The sequence below is a fragment of the Mixophyes fleayi genome, chromosome 2 (genome assembly GCF_038048845.1).
Source record: "Mixophyes fleayi isolate aMixFle1 chromosome 2, aMixFle1.hap1, whole genome shotgun sequence".
NCBI classification, from domain to species: domain Eukaryota; kingdom Metazoa; phylum Chordata; class Amphibia; order Anura; family Limnodynastidae; genus Mixophyes; species Mixophyes fleayi.
This window is the reverse complement of record NC_134403.1, coordinates 119,468,497-119,476,045: the sequence shown is the minus strand read 5'-3', so window position 1 is coordinate 119,476,045 and position 7,549 is coordinate 119,468,497.

Sequence of the window (7,549 nt, the reverse complement as noted above, 5' to 3'; positions counted from 1 at the left end):
AATTGCAGACCTTGAAGACATTAAATTCCACATGTAGGGTTCTCCTCATGCTATTTGTCTTTGAACTGATCAATGATTCAGTAGGATGCCTGACCAGTGCACATAAAAACATTGCAAGCATCCCTTTTTTTAATAAAACAAATATTTAATTTACACCTTAAGTATTTACTGCCCTTTCTATGCATAGTTAAGAAATGCTTTAAATTTTAGTCTTCGTAAGATATAATTTAAGCACATCTTAATTGAAGCTCAAGAACCTCTATTGATCTAACATATTGCAAAAAGGACTTTAAAACATAAAGAGAAATAAAAACCTTAATCTGGCAGAGCACATTCTTCAACTGTAAAGAATCCTGTTGCCTCTTCCCCATCTGCATTACTACTGCAACTTTGCAAGCAGTTTATGACAATAGGTTGTCTAATTTAATTTTTGACCATGCCAGATTTAGGTTTATTGCTTAGTGGAACATTTTCATCCTAAACTGACAACTTTTCAATATGAGACAAGAATTCCATTCTTAGGGGCCAATTCAATTCGACCACGTTATTCTAGGAATAACGTGGCCTGCTCACTATTACTGCTAGTACGGTAAAAGTGCGCAGTATTACCGTTAGTATGGTCATTTTAACACTGCTTTTTGCTCGCACCACTTGAGGCCGCGAGTAAAAATCTGGGTTAAAATTACATTAAAAGTACTAACGCCACGTTAATCTTACACTAACGTGGCTGAATTGAATCTGCCCCTTATAATCCCTCAGAGGATGACTGTTCACATTGCAGTCCTGCTCATTATGTCCATTATCTCCTTGAAATGCTATTAATAGTCAGTGGCATTTCATAATAATTTCAGGTGTACTGTAGTTTTGCAACTTCCCTGACCTGATATTATTTTGCACCAGTAACTGCTTTGTAAAAAAAATATTATGCTATGAAAATACTGTAATTGAGATGTATTACCGATGTATTACCTATGTATTTGAATCCATAGGTAAAAGTTAAACCAACCATTTTGTAGCACCGCCCACTTATATATTTTTGTCCTTTTTGTCTGAAATTCCCTGTGCACATTTACAATTATAAAAAATAATATATGTGTGAAATGTTTTACAAGCCAGAACAATTCAGTATAAATATATTTAAAATGACAATGCACTGTAAGTGGGAAAACATAATCTTTCTCTCATTTTATATGTATGATTATAATTATTTTGAACTCCTGTTACTAAGTAAAATGAGTTAATTGAACTAATAGTTAATCCTGTATGGACAGAAAAGTGGTGCAGGAGATAATTGCTGGTTGCAATAAAATAAATATATTATGGAATGCACGAGACTGGAATAAAAGCATTAAGGTAATAATAGCAGAGTTACAGGCAGCTGGTTAGTGCTATCAATCACCAGCTCTTACTACGGTGACATTTACTAAGGGGCGCTTTACTTATCAGTTTACAAACTGCCACACATTGAATGCAGTTTGAGTTTTTACCCTCCACACTGCAGTGTCTAATGTGTGGTGGTTTGCAAACTCCTAAACCACATACAGTTTAGACCAAACTGCAAGTGGTTTAGGACAAAACTTATTAGGGACAATCTGCCAGAGCTCCTGGCTGGCTAATGGCTGGAAGCTATTATTACTTCTACCTTGGCCTCTTCAACAAAAAGGTGGTGTAAGATCATATAACTGTCTTGCATCTTTTGCCACTTGAGTTCACTATCACTAATTACTAGATGAGTGCTGACACCACACCAATAATGGTTCCAAAACTCATAAATACCTGATTCTCAGTCCAATGATGGAGTCCAATGATGGAGTAAAATAAAGGAATATACCGTATTTCCACATGTATATGACGCTCCACTATATAAGACGCACCTATATAAATCATGTGAAAAAATTGAGGATAAACATTATCCTCAATTTTTTCACAGAGTATTTGTGCAGCTTATACAGAGGAGAGACAACGCTATAGTGAATTCTGACTTACCCTGTCAGATGATTCTTCTGTCTGGTAAAGTCTTCTGTCTTCTCTCTGTCTGATCCTGATGCTGGAAACCCGATTAAGGTCCTCTCTGCAATGTCCGGATGTCCTTTCAGGACCTTGACAATCCTTTCAGGACCTCAAGGTCCTGAAAGGACATCCGGACATCGCAGAGAGGACCTTAATCGGGTTTCCAGCATAAGGATCAGACAGAGAGAAGACTTTACCAGACAGTGGAATCATCTGACAGGGTAAGTGCTACTACCCCTGTATAAGACGCACCCAGTTATTAGACCCAAAATTTTGGGGAAAAAGGTGCGTCTTATACATGGGGAAATACGGTAACTATGTTGACAGTTTGCATTGGGGGAGAATTAATAAAACTAAAGATATAAGAAAAAAAATTATGTAGAAGACACAAAAAACAAAAGAACAAGATAAGGAAGATGAAAAGAGAACAAATAATGGGAAGAAGGATGAAGACATGAAGATTAAAGAAAAAGATATATTAAAATGATAATTGTGGAGATTATTTGTCATTTGTATGGCTAGTTTTGTTCTCACCGCTGTGTTCTAAACTCCTTGACAAATTCACATGGGACCGTAGAGAGGTAACAAAGTTGCCACTTGCTGTATTCTCTTTTTTACCTACTCTATACTAGGTATACAGGGTAGCTAGAAAGAGTCCTTCATTCTGGGACTGATTAAAATTAGTGGACAAAGGCCACTGTCTTTTCTTTGCCTCCCACCTCAATAAAGCAACCAGCCCAGTACTGAATAGCTGTGGGACTTGTAAAATGTCAATGGACAGTAATGTAATAATGTTCTATGTGAGGGAAACTATGAATTATTATGCAATTGGTCATTTGATTTTATGAAGAACTATGGTATCCATAGTTGTGTACAATTTTCTTTTTTTGACTTTGGCAGAAACCTGTGCTCTGCACTTAACAATATATTTCTCACTTAATATAGCCATAAATAATATAGCAAATTACAGCTTTGCAACATCTAATGTGCATGATTCATGCTCTAGAGATGCTTAAACAAATAATAACACTTTTTATTCTGCAGACATTTGATATGATTTATAACATTTCCTCTGAGTACAAAGCCTCTGGGATTATCGGCATCTAAATACATGGATACTTGGTGAAGTGAGCCCGTGTGCCTGATATGCTTTTTCCTGTGCTAAGGAATAGCATGTTCTAAAAATGTCCTGTATCTATATACCCTTTTCCTGATGTCTTATTAAGTAAGAAAAATCAAAAAGTGTTGTACGTCAGCACTCTCTAATAATGCAAGTTTCTTAAACACAATGAAAATCCTCTACAATACATTCCTTTATAAAAGAGCATCGGTTACTTGTATGACAAATGAAAAACTTTTAAATTATAATGCATATACAGGGTCTGATTCATCTTTGAACGCAATGTGAATGCAAGTTGCGCACATGCCTATGTGCAACATAAAGTTACATTAGAACGCATGTAAAAATAAAAATTCCAAAAGAAATTACAAATAATACTACAATCATTAATAAAAATGTGTTTTAAATTAAAAAATTTTTTTTTACAATTAAATGCATAAATCTAAATGTTCTTAATGTGTACTATACATACAATCCGTTTTTATAGTTTTTCTTCCTTGCATCCACATGTTCTCTCCTGTCTAGTGGCATGCATATGTGTAGTCATAGCTATTAGTTGGCACCTACAACTTCCTTGTAGCTGGTGTAAATGATACAACTAAAAAACACAAACTTACAAGATTCCCAGAGTTTGAATCAGGCCCATTAATGTCAGCAAGCTCTTACTGTACATTGCCTACATTCACCTGCCCCATAAGACCCTCGCTCCACCCTTCAAGTCCTAGGCAGTAGTAAATGTCATTTGCATTCACACATGAATTGCATACAATTGTGTTCATTGGCATAATTTGTGTTTCTGAGCATGTGCAAAGCAATTTCATGCAAGTTACAAAGGAACTTACATACGGAGATGAATCAGGCTCACTGTGAAACAATGATTGTGGTTGTTCTTATTATTGTTGCTGTTGTTGTACTACTATTATTACTACTACTACTAGTACTGCTACTACTACAACTACTACTACTAATACTAATAATATTAATAATAATTATTATTATTATTATTATTAGTAGTAGTAGTAATTGTAGTTGTACTAGTAGTAACACCAATTAGTCCTGACTGCAGTGCTTCTCTAGAATTTAAGCAGATATAGTAACAAACATCCAGCATCTGCTACTGTCTATAGTCTTTTTAAAATCACAAGGACAATCTAAAAGTCTGTTAGAAAATTGTTTATCCAATTTGTGTCATCAAGAGCTGAAATAATCTACATTTTAGGAGGCAAATTTACTAAAACAAAGAAAAGTAGATGTGTTACCTATAGCAGAGCAGATTCCAGCTATAATTTTCTAGAATGCACTAGATATATAGGCAACCTGATACACTTTTAGTGCCACATGGTGTGGCCCTCTAACCCTTAAAGTGCCGCACATTTTCCTTACTCTCAGTAATAAGTTAAAACAATGCATTTAATCAAATAAAAATACACCTATCTAATCAACATGTATTTTAAACAAGTGTTACAAACTATTAGAAACAAATCTCACAATAAAGCAGGAAAGAGCTGAGGGCCTCAGGTGAAGCCCCTGAGGGTCGCATGTGGTTAATGATAGCTAGACTCTGATTGGTTTCTATGGGTAATACCTCCTCTTTTCATTTTTAGAAGAATTATTAAATCTACCCCAAATTGTTAATTAGTAATTTCTTCATTATGTGTGACAATTAACATACTCCTGAAGGTATATTTACTAAACTGCAGGTTTGAAAAACTGGAGATGTTGTCTATAGCAACCAATCAGATTCTAGTTATCACTTATTTAGTACTTTCTACAAAATGACAGCTAGAATCTGATTGGTTGCTATCAGCAACATCTCCACTCTTCAACCCTGCAGTTTATGCCGAGTTTGTGCCGATTTTTTATTGGTTTAATAAATTAACCTATCATTGTTCCACAGGGTAAATAAAGGGCATATTAAATTGTTGTTTTTCCGCGGCGCGGAAAAACAACTACAGATAATACGGTAATTTGTAGCTGGATTTCAACTCGCGGCTCAGGAAGCTGCGAGCTGAAATCCAGCGAGTAAATTACTGTATTAACTGTTTTTCGAGCGCACGATTACCGTAATAATGGCAATCGTGCGCGGACCGCGGGATTTTCGGCGTTTCCGCCGACAATTGAATACGCCCCTTAGTGTCAAAAATATATACACAGAAAAGTACAATATTTTAAAGTGCTTCCAACTACATTATACAATTATAACAGTAAAATTGAAAGTGAAGGTCATCTACTGGCTAATTATAAAAATATTGCATGATATGATTGTCTTAATGTAGACTGTATGGGCAAAACCTAAATATTAAGTCTTATTTTAACCTAACTGAAAATATCTCTTCTTGGCTTAATTAAGGATCCAGTGTTGTGCCTCGAGGTCAAACTGCTAGAATTAATCACAGTACACAATTCATAGCTGGCCGCAAAGAGTACAGAATGTTATAAACTTTTTATTTATGGTTATCTAGCATCCATTTCATTTCCTCTGTATTTTGTCTGCAATGTGCAATACGGAGATCAATAAATAAATATAATAAAAAGAGACAAAAGTAATCTCGTAAAGATCAGCTTGTTATCCTTGACCACTGTACTTTACTTTTATTTGTAGAATTGAACAGTAAGTAAAGACCTCTCTCATTGTTTGTAAAATGTATATGAATTTATATTTAATTACAAGATAAATTTTGTTTTGCAATATATTTTCCATGTGGATGTTGAATTTTGCGTGAATTCTTTTTTTTTCTATAAATGCAATTTACAATGAAAATCTAACTTTAGATCAGTGCAATGGAAATGTGCATCAGCTCATCATTTCACTGTAGATTTTTCTTTTGCCTGTTTCTTGATTCTAATATACTTTAAGAAACTTGTACAATGCATCTTCTCCACAAAATGTATCTTATGTGTGTTTGAATTGAAGACCTTATTATATTTAATATGCATTTTTTAGGTGGGTAGAGTATACCTTTACTACTTTATTCTGCAATCTGTTAGTACCTTTCAACTTTCGCAGATAATCTATTGATATGAAAAAACAAAACTATACAATAATTGTAAAAAATGTAGGTGGGTATTTAATTGTTCGTCCGGACCTCAGAAAAACTTGCGCTCTAAAACTATTACCGTTAATACGGTAATTACTCGCTGAATTTCAGCTCGCAGCTCCCTGGAGCTGCGAGCTGAAATTCAGCGAGTAAATTACCGTATGAACGGTATTTACGCACAATATTACCGTATTACCGGTAATAGTTTTAGAGCGCGAGTTTTTCTGAGGTCCGGACGAACAATTGAATACCCCCCGTAAAGTCCACAATTTACATCTTAAAAAATAATATATTGTCATTAAGGATATGTTTGGAAGCAATACATATGCACAGCTATAACCATGTCATGATTAAAATGCTAATGTAAATAAGCAACACATAGGGTATTTAAGAAGGTTTTATTGGAAGGGCATTCAGAGGGGCAGTGTGAATGCTAAGGTGGGGGGAGGAAATGGTCCCTAGATGTCAATTATAGTTTGTCAAAATGGGTCCAAAATCTTTGACTTTCCAAAGCTTTCAGAAAAAAGGCAAATCCATCTCGCTCTAGGGTTAGGACTTCCTCATTCTTTATACCTAAATTTTATTTATAATTATATAGGTGATTCAATGTGAGGGGGTGCTCACTCAACCCAAGATTATATCAAGACAAAAAAATGGTGAGACAAGTCACCTAAGAAAGGTTGTTGATTGAGGCACTCCAGTCCATTAGAGAGTATAAAAGCTAAATTTATTAGAGATCATCTTAAAAATCAGATAGACCAGGTGTCACTGAGATCGGCGAATTGATACAAATAAAGAGAGTGATGAAAGTTGAAAAATCAGTGATGAAGATAGTTAAAATTACCCTTCCGGGAAACCGGTAATCACATAATTATGACACTTATCATTGAATGGAAAAAGTGCCCATTGGTGTAGACACTATATCATTAAGTCTTATGTAGCACAGTTTATTAAAATGTGACTATAATCCATACATTCTTTAGTACATTGTGTCAATTCTCACATATGGTTAATTCGCATTGTGTGTTCATTCTAAAAAATAGCAGCAATTCTTATAGTGAGACCTGAGACACATGTTATAGCAGGCATAAAATACTGACATCACTAGGACTCAGGACTTAGACTACACCTATAGCTGGTGCAAGAGATACAGCAGAACAAAAAGCACTCGAACTGAGCACGTCCTCAGTATAAATTGACTACAGCCAGCCAACCTGTTCACTCCCGGAAATCGTAGGCTGTTGTAACCGTCCATTGCATGTGCATACGCAGCGGGCAGGGCTGTGTTCACGACTGTATGTGTTCTTAGTTCTGAACATGTGCAGAGTGATTTTGCATGCAATCCGCTCAAAAACGGCAGATATGTACCTTAATGACTCAG